The sequence below is a fragment of the Chrysochloris asiatica genome, unplaced genomic scaffold, assembly GCF_000296735.1.
Source record: "Chrysochloris asiatica unplaced genomic scaffold, ChrAsi1.0 scaffold00103, whole genome shotgun sequence".
NCBI classification, from domain to species: Eukaryota; Metazoa; Chordata; class Mammalia; order Afrosoricida; family Chrysochloridae; genus Chrysochloris; species Chrysochloris asiatica.
The window spans coordinates 9133924-9152721 of NW_006408621.1; positions in this window are offsets into that span (position 1 = coordinate 9133924).

The window sequence follows — 18798 nt, forward strand, 5'->3', positions numbered from 1 at the left end:
ATATATATACACACACACACACACACACACACACACACACACACACACATATATATATATATTTTAGTGAAAAGTCTTTGTGAAACACATTACTTCATACTCTTCCTTTTAAATAATGCACATTAACTGACTGTGGGTCATAATTCTAAAGATCTAGTTGTTCTGCTGCCCTGAAATACAATGACGTCCTCAGGGACTGTTGAACTATTGTGTAGGGTTACTTGCCTGTAAGCTAAATGGCCCACACAGCCGTATTTTTGCTTTTACAGTCTTCAGGTGAGTTATCACTTCTTCCAGGAATCTGTGGCTCATGTTGCTAATAAGCTGCTGTTTTGCTTTATACCTGAGGATGAACCTTCACCTTCAGTACAAGCCACAGTACATGTCTTTCATTACTGTAAACGTGCATCATTTCCTCTCTTATTTCTGGTACTTGACATGTTCTAGAGTAGGTAGTGAAGTTCCCCAGAGATCTGAGATCTTGAACACACACACACACATAAATGTGTTCATCTATTAATTCAATATCAATACTTTGTATTCTTTTAGTGACTATGACTCTGGGCTGCTAACCATAAGGTCTGTTGTTTAGATCCACTAGCCACTCTGCAAGAGAAAGATGAGGCTGCCTGCTCCCATCAGTCTCAGAAACCCCATGAGTGGGTCTCAGGGTGTGGGTTGGGTTGGGTGAATATTTATCACCAGCAGCACCATTTTACATGGAGCTTTAAGATTAAGTTAGTGGTAAGGTTTCCCATTCCTCACACTTCTTCCCTACCTTTGCTGGGAGCTATCAAGTAGTTTTAAATGAAATTAACTATTAGATCTAATGAAAAGAAATATTTAAAATAAGCGTTAAATGCTAGCTGATGTTAACAGTTGCAAGCTTTGCAGTAACTATAGGAATTGTAGGAGCAGATTCAGATCTTTGTGAGAGTTGGTAGCCAAAACCAAATTAGTCATCTTTTAATTCATACTTGAAAGTAATACTTAGACCAGTAGGTTTACATTCACAATGTAGGATTCTTGAGTTTTGAGTAGGATCCAAACTTTGATATATTACCAACTGTAAAGAGTTTTTAAAGATGATAAACTCAGTTGATGATTTTCATGAAACACAGAGTACTTAATAAACAATTCCAGGAAGATAGATCGTCCACAGGTAAATAAAGTCCCTTTCCTCCTTCATTTATAACGAGAGAACTTTATGATTTTGTTGAAGTTTGTCCTGCTGGAAGAAAAAGTCTATCATGTTGCCTCTGTTGCAATCTCTTTTAACAGGATGCATTAATCTTTGAGGTTTTAAGTGAAACTAGAGGTAATTCATCTTAGTGGCATAGACATTTGAAGAAAGAACAGTTTACTAATTAATTTTTAAAAAATAGCCAGTTATAGAAAATGTTTATCTTTTTCTGACCCTGTTACAATAAAGGAGAACAATCCCTTTATCATCTACCAGCTGCTTGAATTCAATGGAAAAGAACTTCAGACTTTCTCCTTCCTTAAATCCTTGCTGATTGTTTTGGCAGTACATAAAAGCGGGTCATTTGTCTCTAAAATATTTTACTGATGTTCCATTTATCTTAGTGATGGTGTTTGCTCTTTCCCCACAAGAATGTAAGGGAAAGATGAGGAGATAAGCACATAAAAATGGTTATGTAAATATGTAGTAGGTAATTTACTATTTTGTAGCCTGGACTTTTTGATAATGAATATGCAATTGAGATATCAATGTGGTGTTTCTGTTTTTTTGGTTTTTTATTTGTGTATGTGTGTGTGGTATATATTTTTAGTGGGGTCCAGGTGTGGTGCTATAGGATAAGTACTGGACTGTTAACTGCAAGGTGGTTGGTTCAAACCCACCAAATGCTTCTCACAAACCCTATACCAGGTAGCTATGAGTTGGAACTGCATTGATTACACTTAACTACAATTATTAGTTGTGTACTAAATCTGTAGCCTTTAGAGGAATGTTTTAAGAATGTGTGAAAAAGAGTGTGTGTCTTTGGATATATGGGCATAGTAAGGTCTCCAGTCTAGAAACAAATGGTTTGTCAGACGAAAATAATGTGAACGATAGCTTAATCAAGGACAAAAGATGCTTTTCTTTGATTATTTTGTTTTAAATGCAAAAACTCCATTGCTTTGCTATGTATGCACAATGATTAAAAGGGAAAATAGAGGGAAAAAACACAAAGATTTCAGAAATTCTTCAGCTGCTGGATGTTAAATGAATCTTATGATGACCTTCACTGAAGTATCGCCACAAGTCGGAACCAACTTGATAGCTCTTAAAAACAACACAATGACCTTCACTGTAGTCTCTTTAATGTTATTTGCATTTCATAAAACAGTTTCCTTAATAAATCACCTTCTATCTAAACAGTGAGAGAATGCTAGCTGGGCAAGGGAACACCTTCCCTCATCATCTTCTCTGTTGCTCAGCAGGTTTCAAAATTAACCTAGCTACAGATAAAATGTAATCTTTCGTGACTTGGTTTCTTTCCAGATCCCTCTGGAAACCGCAATAGCCAACTTGTTCATGTCTAAGGAAAGAAAGGTCATTCCTCGAGCAATTTGGAATGGGAAGTCTCCTCTGTCTCCTTCCCTTACATCTTACTTAAATAAACAAAGTAAATGGAAAAATAAACTTTACTTCTTCACATCTGGTACAAAGCTTCCTTTTTTGTTGAAAGTTCACATGCTCTCTTTGCTGTGCTTCATCTTACGAATCAGGTGTCTTCCTTCTGTAAAGTGGCGTGTGCAGTTTTAAGGAAAGACCCTGGCTGCTCTAGCAGTCAAATAGTGTCATCATATAGAAAAACAAAAACAAACTCTCACCAGAGATGATGACGTGGAGAGATGGAGCGGCTGGGGACTCTGGACTCAGGGAGGGAGAGGAGCTGTGTGCTGATGGCTGGGGTGGGGCAGGCTTGCAGGGTATACCCTTTGGTTGTTTGATGATGCATGGAGAGGATTACAATCATTACAATGAAATGAAATCCGATAGAATGAAAGTAAAGCTAATTTTTTCTCATGTAAACTATCACTCATTTCACAATAAAAACTAAAAAAAAGAAAACCACATCTTCGGCATTGAGAATGACATCAGGTAGCATCCAAGCCAGCCTTCTCCCTATCGGCAAGCAGTAAACCTACAGGACCTTTTGAAAATGATACAGTTAGAAATTATTGATAAGCAAATTCTCCTGGTCCCCCACAGATGGAGTCATTTTACACTTATTCCTATGTATGAACTCTTCTAAATGGGACTAAGTTTTCAACTTGTTGTTCGGTGCCTTCAAGTTGAATCTGACATATAGCCACCCAGTGAACAACAGAACAAAATGCTGCTCAGCCCTGCACTGTCCTCACAATCATGGCTGTGTTTGAGTCCTTGTTACAGCCACTGTGTCAGTCTAGCTTATTAAAGGTTCTCCTCTGTTTCACTGACCCTCTACTTTCCCAAGCGTGATGTGTACATTTGAATAATGGTCGTGTAAACTGCTCTTTCTTGTGGTGTTCGTGTTGGCTGTGTGTTGGTTCTGATTCATAGTGCTCCTGTATATGGTTTCTGAGGCTGTAAATCTTTATGGGAGCAGAAAGCCTCATCTTTCTCCCTCAGAGTGGTTGGTAGATTCGAACTGCTGACCTTACAGTTAGCAGCCCAACTCATAATCCACTACACTATCAGAGCTCCTGGTCGTCCTTGTAGACACATGGATATTATCCTGTCACTGACAGTGTTATACTTCAGGATATCTCTTGAAAAAATTTTTTTTATGTTTTTATTGTGAATTGAGTGATTGTTTACATGGGAGAACATTGGTTTTACACTCATTGTTGCATTGCAGTGATTACAATCACCACCACCACCACCATGCATCATCATTCAAAAGTATTTGCTTCTATTCCCTCTGTTGTTGGGTTTGTGTGTGTGTGTGTGTGTGTGTGTGTTTTGGGGGGGAGAGGGCTTTACACCAAAACACTCAGGAATATATCCTCATTTAAACAATCGAAGGGCACATTCTGCAAGCCTGCCTCCTGGCTGCCAGCAAACAGTCTTTCTCTTTCCATGAGTCTAGAGTCCTCAGCTGCTCCCTCTCTCCATGTCTTCTTCTCTGCCTCCATCTCTGATGTCACTGCTTCTCTGGATAGGGTTCCACATTCCACTCATGCTCTTCTCTCTTGATGGTTTTAGGCTCCTCTGTTCTTGGACTGTAAGATTAACTACTCGCCCCTTTATGTTACAAAACTTCTACCTTTACAGTTGAAATGTTCTTTTTATTGATGAATGTGATGCCATTCCTTTTTAATTTGTCATTCCAGGTCTAGTCATCCATATGATTGTCTGACACAAAATGGCAAACATGATTCCATTTCAACTCACTGTTGCCTGTTGTTCTTGTTGTTATGTGCCATGGAGTTGGTTCCGACTCATAGTGACCCTGTACAGGGTTTCTGAGGCTGTAAATCTTTATGGGAGCAGAAAGCCTCATCTTTCTCCCATGGAACAACTGGTAGTTTCAAACTGCTGACTGTGAGGTTAGCAGCCCCATTCATAACCACTACGCTACCAGAGAGTGCCTAGGATATCAATTTATCAGTGTTTTATTTCTCTTTACAGCATCCATTTATCCTGCATTGCCAGGATATCTGGCACACAGCATTCATTAACCACCAGGCTACCACTAGTAATCAAAATATATCGTGTCGAATCCCCATCATCTTTCTCCACTCTCCCATGCTCTGGTCCTCTTTCTCAGAACTCTTCTTTTTGGCACCACTGCCATAACCCACTGACACCAAGTTGATTCAGACTCATAGCAATCTCACGTGTGCAGCATAGAGCTGTACTCCATAGGGTTTTCATAGCTGTGACCTGTCTGTCGCCTGAGGCACTTGTGGGTGGGTTCAAACCACCAACCTTTTGACTAGTAGCCCAGCACTCAGAGACCTCCTCTCCCTCTGGTTTCTCTTAGCTAATGAAATGTTTTAATAACTGGTATTTAGTACTGTTGTGGTTTTTCTGTTAAACTTGTTCATGACATGAGGTGTCCTGTACCATTTGCAATCTCTTTTCTTTCAGAATCCCACATACTTTGTACCTTTCATTTTATAATTGGACATTCTACAGTTTTCTTTTAAAACATACCTTTTTTAGGGGTTTGGTTCGGTTGGGTAGAGTTGGGGATATGGCTAGGTTGTAGGCTAGGCCTGGAATTCTGATGTGGCACTGTGGGATAAAGCGCTAGACCATATGATCTGTTTGAATCACAAGGTTGGCAGTTCAAACGCACCAACCACTCCTTGGAAATCCTATGCAGGTTCTCTGTGAGTCAGAAATGACTCTGTGGCACTTAACAACAACAACAACAGGTTAGGCCTAGAACTTTGTTTATTTTTAGGGTTATAGTTAGGATTAGGGTTAGTGTTGTCAAAAGGGTTGGGCTAGATCTAGGTATAAGACTTGGTCTAGGGTTTAGAGTTACAGTTAGGTTTATTTTTAAATTTTATTTTATATTTTTCTTGAAATCTATTTGATTTCCTCTTCATTTGGAAGTTCTATAACTACGTGGAGTCGGTTCTGACCTTATTCCCTCTTTTTACTTTGTTTTTGTTTTTGTTGTTGTTGTTATTGCTGCAACTGGTTCTCTATTTTCAGCCTTGTAGTCTGGAGCTCTGGTAGCGTAGTGGTTATGAATCGGGCTGCGAACCTTAGGGCCAGCTGTTCGAAACTACCAGCTGTTCCGCGGGAGAAAGATGAGGCAGTCTCCTCCCGTAAAGATTTACAGCCTCTGAAACCCTGTACAGGGTCGCTATGGGTCGGAAACGACTCGACGGCACTTAACAACAACAACAAGGTCTGTTCTACTTTGGATGTTTCTGTATCTGGGTTGAGTCTAGATGATATTGTCATGTATGTTAGTCTCAGGTTGTCTGTTGGTGGTTCTCTGTCCAAAGAACTCCATTTGCTATATACATATATTTAATAAGATTGGTTTAGTTTTTACCAATTCTTTAATTTCTGTTTCTCTGAAAATGACCTAATTTCGCTATCAGTTTTGATATACAGAAAAACACACCTCATTATAAAGAATGCAGTTGTCACTACTAAGAAGCCATTTGGGGCTGGGGCTGGGGGGGAATGGAATACTAAAGCTTGAGGACTTGTTTTCTCATTCCATTCTAAGTATAATGTTTCATATAAATAATTTTCATGCAGTTTTATGAGGACAGTATTTTCCAGGAAGCTCTTGGGGTTCTTTCATTGTTTGTTTATAGTGTTTTGATTGATTGATTTTTTTTTTTGGTTGTATAATTAAAAAGTGGACAGTGTTAATTTTTGTTAATGTTCTTGTTCTCTGTTAGGGCCCATCCTGAGAGGAGAAGGTAAAGGTCAAATGTGACAGTCATCCAAGCAGATGGAGGATAGACTTGGTACCCATCCAAGAGCAGTTTACTGTTGGGCTGAGTGGTCTTTCATTCCCCTCCATGTGCTCCTGGACACCTCCTTTGAGGAACTCGGGGCACTTTGTGAGCCTAACCACCAAATGGAGTCCTGGTGTGGCACTGTGGGTTAATGTGCCAGACTGCAAAGTCAGTTTGAACTGCGAAGCCAGCAGTTCAAGCTCACCAGCTGCTCCTTGAAAACCCTACACAGGGTCGCTATGGGTCGGAATCGACTCGACGGCACTTAACAACAACAACCACCACCACCAAATGGCAGTGGGCTCTGTAAGCACTATCATTGACGTGTCTCCATTTTCCAAAGAAGATTGACACACCAAGCAGTCAGTGCTAAGGCCAGACAGCCAGGTATTTTTATGCTTTGTTTTGTCTCCTTTCTTTTTAGTGTATTTATCTAATTGTTACAAATAGACATCCCATTTAACAATCATACACAGTGTTTGATTTCATATCTTTTTAATCTCAATAAGTGATTTTCAAACTGTTATGTCACAGAATCATCTGGGATTAGGGTTGTGTACTTGAGTGCTCCTTGGAGGCCAGGATGGCTAAGCTCCATCTCTCCTACTTTGGACATATTGTCAGCAGGGAACAGTTGCTGGGGAAGGATGTCATGCTGGGTAAGATGGAGGGTCAGAGAGGAAGAGGAAGACCCCCAACGAGATGGATCAGCCAGGTGGCATCATTGATGGTGTCAAGTGTGGCAGTGGTAGTGAGGTTGGCCCAGGATCAGACATTATTTTGTTCTGCTGTGCATGGGGTTACTATGAGTCGGTTCCGACTCGATGGTACCTGACAACAACAACAACAACATTTGCTAATCTGGAGTTCAGTGGCTCAGTACAATAAACACAGGACTGTGCACCCACAAGGCCAATGGTTTGAGCCTGCCGACTGCTCCACAGAAAAAAAGTTGAGGCCTTCTGCTCCCAAGAAGATTTAAAGCCTTGGAAACCCTATACAGGGCCGCTATGAGTTGGAACCCACTCAGGGGCACTTAACAACAACAACAAATTTGCTAATCTGGAAACTTCTTCTGGGTATTCAAAGTGCAGACTTGTTGTGTCCTTCCCTAGATCCAGTGATTCAGGTCTCTGAGTGAGGATAAGGGGTGTACATAGGAAATACTTCTCTGGGTGAGTATAATGCAGATGATGCTTGAACTAGACTTTGAAAAACATTGATGGAAAGGATTCTGAATTTACAGGCTACCTCCTGGCCAAATAAGGAATCCTAGTATCATAATGGGTTACAAATTGGTCTGCTAACCGCAAGGTCAGTAGTACAAATCTGCCAGCCACTCCATGGGATAAAGAAGAGGCTTTCTGTTCCCATAAAGATTTACAGCCTCAGAAATCCTGTACAGGGTAGCTATGAGTCAGAACCAACAGCACATCACCACTGCCACCATCACCCAACCATATGGCTTTCTTCATGAGAAATCAGTAGTCATTCCAACCAGATTTTCTGTTTTGTTACTGAAACCAATGAGAACATCATCCTGTCCTTCCTCTGCATGGCTCTTAGTTTTTCATTCAGTACTTTGTATCTCTCCATCATCTCCATCACACTAGGAGGGAGAATGCATTTCAGAGCCTGTCCAGCAGCTGTCCCATTCCTCCTTACTTGTCTTTGGATTTTGTCTACGTCTAGCCTTTGTCTCTTGTTTCTCGTGCTGTTTCTTCTTAGGATTCTCATTCATTTCCTTAGTTTTACCCCCAAATAAAGAGCATCTTGTCTTCCAACTTAGGCCGTCAGTCCACATACCTCAACTCCTTTTGAAGGTTCATTATAGTTTGCTTCTCCAAAGCCTTTTCAAGGGTTGTTGTTGTTAAGTGCCATCAAGTGGGTTCCGACCCATAGTGACCCGGTATAGGGTTTTCAAGGAGTGACTGATGAACTTGAACCAGCAACCGTGCAATCCAGAGCATTAACCCACCACACCAGGACTCCTTTTCAAGGATAGATAACAGAATAAAAAGTTACAAGAGATGGGACCCTATCCAGAGAAGCAGCGACACCAGAGAGGGAGGCAGAGATGAGGACATGGAAAGAGGGAGCAGCTGAGAACTCTAGACTCATGGAAAGAGAGGGACTGAGAGCTGGCGGCCAGGAGGCAACATATATTCCTGAGTGTTTTTGTGTACATCTCCCCCGCCAAAAAACAAAAACAAAGAAAACAGGAAAGTAAGCAAATATTGAATGATGATGCATGGAGGAAATTATAATCATTGCAATGAAACGATGGTATGAAGCTGATGTTCTCATTAAAAAAATTTTTTTTCAAAAACAAACAAAGGGAAAGAATACCCTAAAAAAAAAAAAAAAAAGTTACGCAGGATAGTCAAGATCATTCTTGGGATGAAAAACTTATCATATTGTATTAGGTTTTTAAATTATTTTACTAGAAAATTTGAAGTTTAAAATGCAACTGGTAAAGCTAGAATTTAACTATATAGCGTCATATAAGAATGGGGTTGTTGTTGCTTTTGTTGTTAGAATCTGTTCTGTCTCATAGTGCCCCTATATAGGATTTTCAAGGTTCACACTAACCTTGTGGTTAACAATCCAGTGCTTATCCTACAGTGCCACACAGGACTCTAAGAATGAGGTTGTTGTTAAGTGCCGTCAAGTAGGTTCTGACCCATAGCGACCCTGTGCAGGGTTTCCAAGGAGCACCTGGTGAGTTTGAACCACCGACCTTGCAGTTCAAACAACTTTGCAATCTGATGCATTAGCCCACAGCACCACACAGGACTCAAGAATGAGGTAGGAATACTATATTCTTTTAGTCTGACTTTTATAGTAGACCAGATGTAGCATAAACATTTGTTTTCCAAACTAACTCTGGTGTTGTGGTATAGGATAAGCACTGGACTGCCAACCATAAGGTCAGTGATTCAAACCCACTGGATGCTCCTCGAAAAACCTATACAGGGTACCTGTGAGTCACAACTGACTTGACTGCAATTAACAGCAATAACAATGACAAATCCACTCTATTTGAATACCAATCTGTCCTCAGTAGTCTCTAATTAGGAGTTTACAATTTGTGTAAGTAAACTCATGTTTAACCAACCTATGCACATATTTTTTCTGTGCCTATACAGAACATAAGGAGCTCTGATAGTGTAGTGGTTATGAGTTGGATTGCTAACCTCAAGGTCAGCAATTCTAAACTTCCAGCCACTCTGTGGGAGCAAGGTGTGGCTTTCTGCACCTGTGAAGATTTACAGCCTTGGAAACCCTATGCAGGGTCTCTGTGTGTTGGAACTGACTCCACGGCACATCACCACCACCACCACCACCATACAGAACATGGAATCCTAGGGTGACACTGCTAACTGCAAGGTTGACAATTCAAACCCACCAGCTGCTCCTTGGAAACCCTATACGAGGTTGCTATGAGTTGTAGCCAGCTTGACGGCACTTCACAACAACAGTACAGAACTCAGTGCCATTTAGCTTGAAGAACTCAAAATAGTTTAGAGAGTGTTTACTTACACTCTCTATTTACTTACACTCTCTATTAATAGGTTTCAATCTCAGCGCTGCTCACTTTCTCGAAAAGGTCATTTTTTGGGGTCTCTTTGCTCTTGTAAAATGAATACCAGTTTTTTGTTGTTTCTTTTTTTAATAAAAAGAAAGTTACTGTTGACTTTCAACTCATGGAAACTATGTGTAAAAGTAGAATTGTGCTTCACAGGGTTTTCAGTGGCTCATTTTTCAGAAATAGATAGCTGGCCTTTCTTCCAAGTTTCCTCTAAATAGACTTAAAACTCTAACCTTTCGGTTAGCAGCCAGCTGAACATGTTAACTATGAGAAAGTGTCAAAAGGTTTGTGGAAAAATTCCATTTTTTTTTTTTTCGTTCAATTTTTCAGTGAATTATTTAGCACTCACATACACCAAAATGAATACAGTGATATCAATCACAGAAGATTTCTTTGAGGATTAAATGAAGGAGACTATGTCAGAGCTTCCATATGGAGTTTTGAGGTGTTTAGAAAATTTGGGTAATTTAGATATTGTTGTTCAGTGCTGTCGAGTCAGTTCTGATTCATAGCTACCCTATATAAAGTTTCCAAGGAGTAGCTGATGGATTTGAACTGCCGTCCTTTCAATTCAAACTGACCTTTCAGTCTAGTTCTTATCCTACAGTGCCAGGACACTCAAATTTAGATATTGGTTACTTCTAATGCTGGGTCAGTTTGTACTTTACCTTTTGGGGCTCACTGGGATTTAACTCTAGGAGTCCTGGTGTGGCACTACGGACTAATGAATCAGACTGCAAAGTCATTTGAACTGCAAGGTCGGGTGGTTCAAGCTCACCAGCTGCTCCTTGAAAACCCTATACAGAGTTGTTATGAGTCGAAATTGACTCGATGGCACTTAACAACAACAAGAATGCTGTAGAATAAGTACTGGACTGCTAACCACAAGATTGGTGTTTCAAATTCATCAGCTACTCCTTGGAAACCTTATACAGAGTCACTAGGAGTCAGAATTCACTCAGTGGCACTTAACAGCAGCAACAATAAATGATAATTAGAAAACCTCAGTCATAGATAAGCTAATATTTTGCACATCTCTTATTTTTATATATTGTTCTTTGACCATTACTTCTTATCACTATCTGGAACCTAGGACATTATAATTGGTGGTTTCTTTTTATGCTCATTGCCTTTTTTTTTTTTTTTTTTCTAATGTTTTATTGTGAATTATGTGATAGTTTACATAGGAGAACATTAATTTTACGTTGATCCTATCGTATATCCTTTCATTGCCATGGTTACAGTCCCCTCCATGCATCATCAACCAACCAAAGGATATACCCTGCAAGCCTGCCCCCCAGTTGTCAGCACACAGCCCCTCTCCCTCTCTGGATCTAAAGTCCCCAGCCACTCCATCTTTCCACATCATCTTCTCTGCCTCCATCTTTGGTGTCACTGCTTCTCTGGGTAGGGTCCCGCTCTCCACTCTTCTCCCTTGATGGTCGCAGGGACCTCTGCTCCTAGACTGCAAAGTTAATCACTCTCCTTCTTTTGCTACAAAACATCTACCTTTACATTTCCAACCCTTGCAGTCAGTCCTGATAACAATGATTCACTATTGTATCACAAGAGACCTATCTGTATTTCCTTTCATCAGCCCTGCCTAGACAGATTGGATACTACTCAGTGGAGATTCTACCTTCCCCCATGCCCTCTGGATCTAGGTTCCCTCTTGAAAGCGTGTAAGTCAGTCACTTCTTGCCTTTGCAGCCCCCCCTATTTGGGTAGCCAATGTCCAAGTTGCCCATCGCTGTCTACTCTGTGTATGGACGGGGTGGGAATGATCCTCTCCATAAAGATTTGTTCTCTCTTTTGAGCTACTGCATCCATAGGTGTAGGTCAAGTTCATCAAATTGTATAAATTACTATTTTTTCCTCTTCTTTCTTCTTCTAGTTGAGCTCTTGGTAATTACCTTTCACAGAAGACACTTCATTGATGAAGCTCCAAGGCACTTACCCCTATAGCAATTACCCTACAAGTGGTATGAGTTGTTTTTGTTGTCTATATTTTGCTTAATTTACTTGCTCCCAAGATCCTTCCTCGTTCATCCCATACCCACACTCCCAGGAACTAAAGATTCAAGAATATAATTGTGGACCTCCCCACCATTCCTCACTTAGCAGCACAACAGAAAGGAAATTGGCTCTAGAGCCCAAAGACATGCATTTGAGTTCTAGCTTAACAATTTAGGAGTGTGGTAATCTCACAAAGATGAACTGAGATCACTTGCATGAAAGAATTCTATAAAGTATAAAGCATTACTCTTTCTGTGGCTGTTTTTGTTAAGTGCCATTGAGTTGGTACCGACTCATAGTGACCTTATGCACAGCAGAACGAAACACTGCCTGATGCTGGGCCAACCTCACTATTGTTGCCATGCTTGAGTCCATCGATGCTGCTACTTGGCCAATCCATCTCATTAGGGGTCTTCCTCTTTTTTCTGACCTTCCACCTTACCAAACATGATATCCATCTCCAGTGACTGGTCCCTCCTGACAATATGTCCAAAGTAAGATAAACGAAGTTTGGCCATCCTGGCCTCCAAGGAGCACTCTGGCTGCACTTCTTCCTACACGGATCTGTTGGTTCTTTTGGCAGCCCATGGCACTTTCTGTATTCTCCTCCAACACATAACTCAAATGCATCAGTTCTTCTGCGGTCTTCCTTATTCACTGTCCAGCTTTCACATGCATATGAGGTTATTGAAAATACCATGGCTTGGGTCAGGCTCACCTTAGTCTTCAAGCTGACGTCTTTGCTCTTCAACACTTTAAAAAGGTCTTGTGCAGCAGCAGATTTGCCTAATGCAATATGTCATTTGATTTCTTGACTGTTGCCTCCATGAGTGTTGATAGTTGATTCAAGAAGAACGAAATCTTTGACAACTTCAATCTTTTCTCCATTGGTAAGAATGTTGTTTGTTGGTCTAGTGGTGAGGATTTTTGTTTTCTTTACATTGAGATGTAATCCATACCGAAGGTTGTGCTCTTTGATCTTCCATCAGTAAATGCTTTAAGTCATCTTCACTTTCAGCAAGCAAGGTTGTATCATTTGCATATCGCAGGTTGTTGATGAGTCTTCCTCCAATCCTGATGCCATGTTTTTCTTCATAGAACCTACCTTGTCGGATTATTTGCTCAGCATACAGGTTGAATAAGTATGGTGACAGAATACACCCCTGTCACACACCTTTCTTAATTTTAAACCATTGCCTCTTGGTCCATGTACAAATTCCTCATGAGCACAATTAAGTGTTCCAGAATACTCATACTTCGCAATGTTGTCCATAGCTTGTCATGATCCACACAATCGAAAGCCTTTGCATAGTCAATAAAGCACAGGTGAACATCTTTCTGATATTCTCTGCTTTCAGCCAAGATCCATCAGACATCAGCAATGATATCCCTCGTTACATGGCCTCTTCTGAATCCGGCCTGAACCTCTGGAAGTTCTCTGTCAGTGTACGCTTGCAGCCGTTTCTGTACTACCTTTCGTAAAACTTTACTTGAATTGGATATCAAAGAGATTGTCTGATGATTTCTGCATTCCCTTGGGTCACCTCTCTTTATATGGCTAGAGAAGGGTATTAACACTTATTTTCTGACTTGTTAAATGCTGTTGAGTTGGTTCCTACTCAAAGCGACCCTGTGTAGGATTTCTAAGGAGCGACTAGTGAGTTTGAACAGCCGACCTTGTGGTTTAAACTGACCTCGCAGTCCAGCGCAGCAACCCACAGTAGAGTCCTGGTGTTACGCTGTAGGATCAGCACCACAGGACTGATGGTTCAAACCCACCAGTCGCTCCTTGGAAACCCTATACAGGGTCATGGTGTGTGGGAACTGACTCAGTGGCACTTAACAACAGCAACAATACATTATATACATTATACTCTCCATATAACCTTCATATACGTTATATGCTCCACTATAACCCTATGAGGAATCCCTGGATGATGCAAACAATTGATGCTCTTGGTTGCTAACTGAAAGGTTGGCTGCTCTAATCCATCCAGAGGCACCTCAGAAGAAAGGCTTGACAGTTTGATTCCAGAAAATCAGCCATTGACACTTTCTGGATCACTCTGACATACATGGAGTTGCACCTCAGAAGAAAGGCTTGACAGTTTGATTCCAGAAAATCAGCCATTGACACTTTCTGGATCACTCTGACATACATGGAGTTGCCTTGAGTCAGAATCAACTCAACGGTAATTAGTAATAACACTGTAGGATCGGAGGTACTATCTTATTTTACAGATAGCTAGCCTAAAGGCACATGATAATAATGTAATGGATCATGATTTGAATTCAGTTTTATCTTTCATCCAAACCACTACACTGCATGTCTTCATTGCTTGAAGAGCAGCACAAGTCACAGCATTTTGGTTCTGTCTCTTGGAAGGGAAGGAGTAGATGAGAACATGTAAGGAATCACTTGATATGGGGGTAGGGTAGTTTAAAAGTTCATGGAAAAATCCCATTATTTTTTTCATTCCATGTTTCGATGAGCTTTTGGAGCCCTCTCATATACGCAGTTAGCAAATAAGGACATATTGGGAATTACGCCAGTCACTGACTTGGTAGGGTAGATTGCTGTCACTTGTCAATGACAAAACTGAAAAGGCAGCAGTGAACTACAGTGCTTTTCCTTGGTGTTCATAGTGGGGGGCTGTACCGCTCACATACAATAAACCTGAAATGTTTCTCAGTCACAAGCCCCTTTATCCCAGTGCTTGCTTTTTTCTCTGTAAAGCAGGAGTGATTGGCTTATTGTAATATTTAAAACTAGAGCCGTGAAGAAACCGAAAAGCTTTTCAGAGTTCAGACTCTCTGAACTTTACCTCGTTTATTTGTACTTGAGCACAACTGAAGTCAGTTCGCACTGGGCCTAAAAGCACGGGGCTGTGAATCCATCAGTCCATCATCAGTCCATCAGGAGTAAGTGGTCTCCTTCTGTATTAGTTAGTGCCGCCTTGCTTATGGCCTTGTTTTTAAAAAATACAGTGCAGTCTGTTCCAACTCATGGTGACCACAGTTTTCCTGTCTGTAATCTTTGTGGAAGCAGAATGTCAGGACATTCTTTCACTATGCCAGTAGGTTAGTTCCAACTGTCAACCTTTAGGTTAGGACTAGAGCACAAACCATTCTCTTGTTGAGGAGTGAGTATTATAACCAAACAAATACTAGGGAGATGTGAAAATTTAACTTTCTGAAAGTAGAAACTACAGGGAAAGATTCTCGCTATTGGATCTCAATTTTGGCTTTATGCTTTTGTTGTTGTTGTGTGCTGTCATGTCAGTCGGACTCATAATGACTCCGAGAGCAGTTGGTGGGTTTGAACTGCCAACCTTGTGGTTTACCAAGCTAGTGCTTATCCTACAGCACCACATCAGGGCTTTTAAAACTATTTAAATTACTAGAGCCATTGTTGCTAGCTCCTTACTTGTTAGTGGTAAGGAGTCCCTGTGCAATACAAATGGTAAACACACTCAGCTGCTAAAACAAAAGATTAGAAGTTTAAGTTCACTCAGAGGCACCTTGGAAGAAAGGCCTGAAAACCAGTCATTGAAAACCCTATGGAGCACAGTTCTACTCTGACACACATGAGGTCATTGAGTTGGAATTGACTCAAAGACACTAGTTTTCAAATATGTTTCTAAATTTCAGACAGGCTACTGGTCTGTACACAAAAAATGTTAACTGTGAGTCCATTTGATCTACTATCATACATCTCATCAGTGAATGAAACTTTAGAGACATACCTTTTTATAAGGGTTCCAATAAGTATTTCTGTTTCATATCTGTACTGTTGGTCATAGACATATTGAACATTTTAGTGAATAAAACAGCCAACAAAATTGACAGTTGTTAAATTTATTTGACATAATGCCTGAACCCCTCACTCCCTCTAAATAAAACAAAGCAAAAACAAAACAACAAATCCCAGTCTTCTCCACATAGAAGTAAAGATGATTTACCTCCCACATTTTCAAATATAACATATACATTTTTTTTTTTTTCGTTTAAAATTTGCAACCCAGCTAACAAGAGCAGGTAAAATGGTAAACATTTTTTAGGAAGTGATATCGTGGTCTTATGTTTTGCTTCTTTTCATTTTGGCAATTCTTATCCCAAAGTAAATGAAGTAACAACGTGGAGGAACAATCACTTTCAGTTGGAGAGATTGGAGTTTCTCTACTTTGTATTAAAAGTAGCTCTCTGAGTCAGGTGATAAAATTGAAATAAAAGTGTGCAGCAAATTTTAAAATCATTACAGGTATTTAAAATGTTAGGAAGATTAAAAGGGAAAGGAGCTAGTGTGTGTGGCTGATAAATTTCTTCAAAAGCCTGTTACATTCAAGAGCCATCTTTAGACCCTGTTTTTCTAGGCCTCATTGCCTCAAACACAACTTAGATGGAATTATTTTTTAATAATTACACTTAAACACCTGATGATCTAATGAAGATAATCCTTAATGTGTTAAAATGAGGTCTTTGTATCTTATTTGAATCTTTTTTAGCTTGAAGGTAATCTGCTTTAGGGTTCTCAAATCCAGGCAGTTTACAATGCAGACTCTAGCAATGGCATTCATTTGGAATGCTGCCTTTTGTTTACTGGCTTTACCAGACCCTCACTGCTTCCTTTGGTCATCTGGTGTCCTCATTGATGTGATTTGTACTCCTAGGCTCTGCAGGTAGCCAAGGGCTTTTATAAGTGGGGTTTACAATGGGACTCACCACCCTGGTTGCTAATGAAGGGAGCCATGGAAATTTGGAAGTTTTTTTGCATCCGTTTTCAAGAAGCGTGAAGGAAAATTGTGTTTAGGGCTTGCTGATTCTCCTTGTGTTCCATTTACTTTGATTTTTTAAAATTGATTGACAACGCATCACGTGAAAATACAGATGTTTTTATTAAGGAGTTGTAATGTTTCATCTGCCAGCCCTCCATGCTAATCACTAGAATTGTTTATTATTGAACTGGGAAGAACAAAGTGAGGTCTCTGTTTAAACTCAACCAATTGGCATCTCACCTTCATCTGCTTTTTTCTCCCATGAGATTTTTGACCAATTTGATAATTAAATTAAAAAAGAGTGCATGACTGGCAGAGTTGGCTTTTATAGTTTCCAAATTTATTTAGTACTTCAGTAATATTGAGTAAGTCATTTGTACTCTTTTGATTTCTCATCTGAAAGAAAAAGGATTGTGTTATCAAGGTATGTAAACTGACTCCATAGCACTTAATAGCAACAATGAAGGTATAAGACCCAAGATGAGGCTTCATACTATTCTTCTAGCTTTCTTCTCTTTTTACTACTAATGTGAACTTTTCTTCAAGTTGTTGTTGTTGCTGTTAAGTGCCATAGAGTTGGTTCCAACCCATAGCGACCCTGTATAGGGTTTCTGAGGAGCAACTGGTGAGCTTGAACTGCTGATCTTGCAATTCAAATGGCTTTGCAGTCTGGCGCATTAACCTGCAGCGCCACACCAGGAAGGCACCCTTAATTGGATTTGTGGGTAAATCTATCATTAAAAAAAAAACTTATAGTGGACAAAATGTTTTAACTAGCATTTAAAGCAATGTTGTTGTTATGTGCCATCAAATTGATTCAGACTCTTAGTGACCCTGTATAGCGTTTCTGGGAGTCTTGGTGGTTAATATGTTGGACTGCAAAGTCGGTTTGAACCACAAGGTCGGCGGTTCAAGCTCACCAGCCACTCCTTAAAACCCTATACAGGGTTGCTATGGGTCGGAACTGACTCAAAGGCACTTAACAACAACAGTAGGGTTTCTGAGGAGTAACTGGTGGGTTTGAACTGCCAACCTTGTGGTTCGCAGTCCAGTGCTGATCCTATAATATCATACCAGCAATCCAGAACAATGCAAGTTGCTGTCCCTGGGTGGGCTCGCACCACCAACCTTTTCAGTTAATAGCCAAACACACTAACCAGTTGCATCACAGAGACCTGCAATGAGTAACTATAAATTGTCAGTGTCTTTATTTTAGAAAGGATATGTTTTGGAGATTATAAGCCAGTTCTCTATAGCAAGAGATTCGCCCATTTTCCTACAATAAAATATGAATGTAACACCCATGTTTTATGTACTTCATATAAAGCAATGGCTGGAGCCCTGGTGTGGTGCTGTAGGATAAGCAGTGGACTACTAACCACAAGGTCAGCAGTTCAAGCCCACCAGCTGCTTCTTGGAACCCTATATAGGGTTGCTATGATTCAAAACTGACTTGATGGCACTTAACAACACCAAGAAGACAGTGGCTCTGAAGTATAGTTTACAAGACCTCTGAGAGTCACCGTGAGTCAGAATAAACTCAATAGCAACAATAAGGAGGGGTCATAGAATCTTTGGATTTTAGAATAAGAGGAGAAGTTAGCAATCTTTGCTCCAATTCCCTTAAGTTTTACTAATGAGGATTTAGCATGCCCAGGAATGCTGAGTTGAGCTGAAAATCCATGAAGAAAATGGGCCCCAGAGTCTGGGCATCCTGATTACAGCTAAATGAAAAAAAACAGAATGAAAGGGTGAGGTGTGGGACTGCTTATCCCAAGTCTGAACACTTAAAAAATCACTGGTAGCATTAGACGATGGTTAGTTTCTGCATTGGTGCTGGCATAATAGAACCAATTCAATGCCACAAATGTTTAATGAAGACTATGTGTGAGCTGATTTTTCCCAGAAGATGCTCCTGCGAAGGTGATTAAGTTATAGATAGGCCATGCCTTCAGCGAGCTTACAGTTAACCCTAGTTTACAG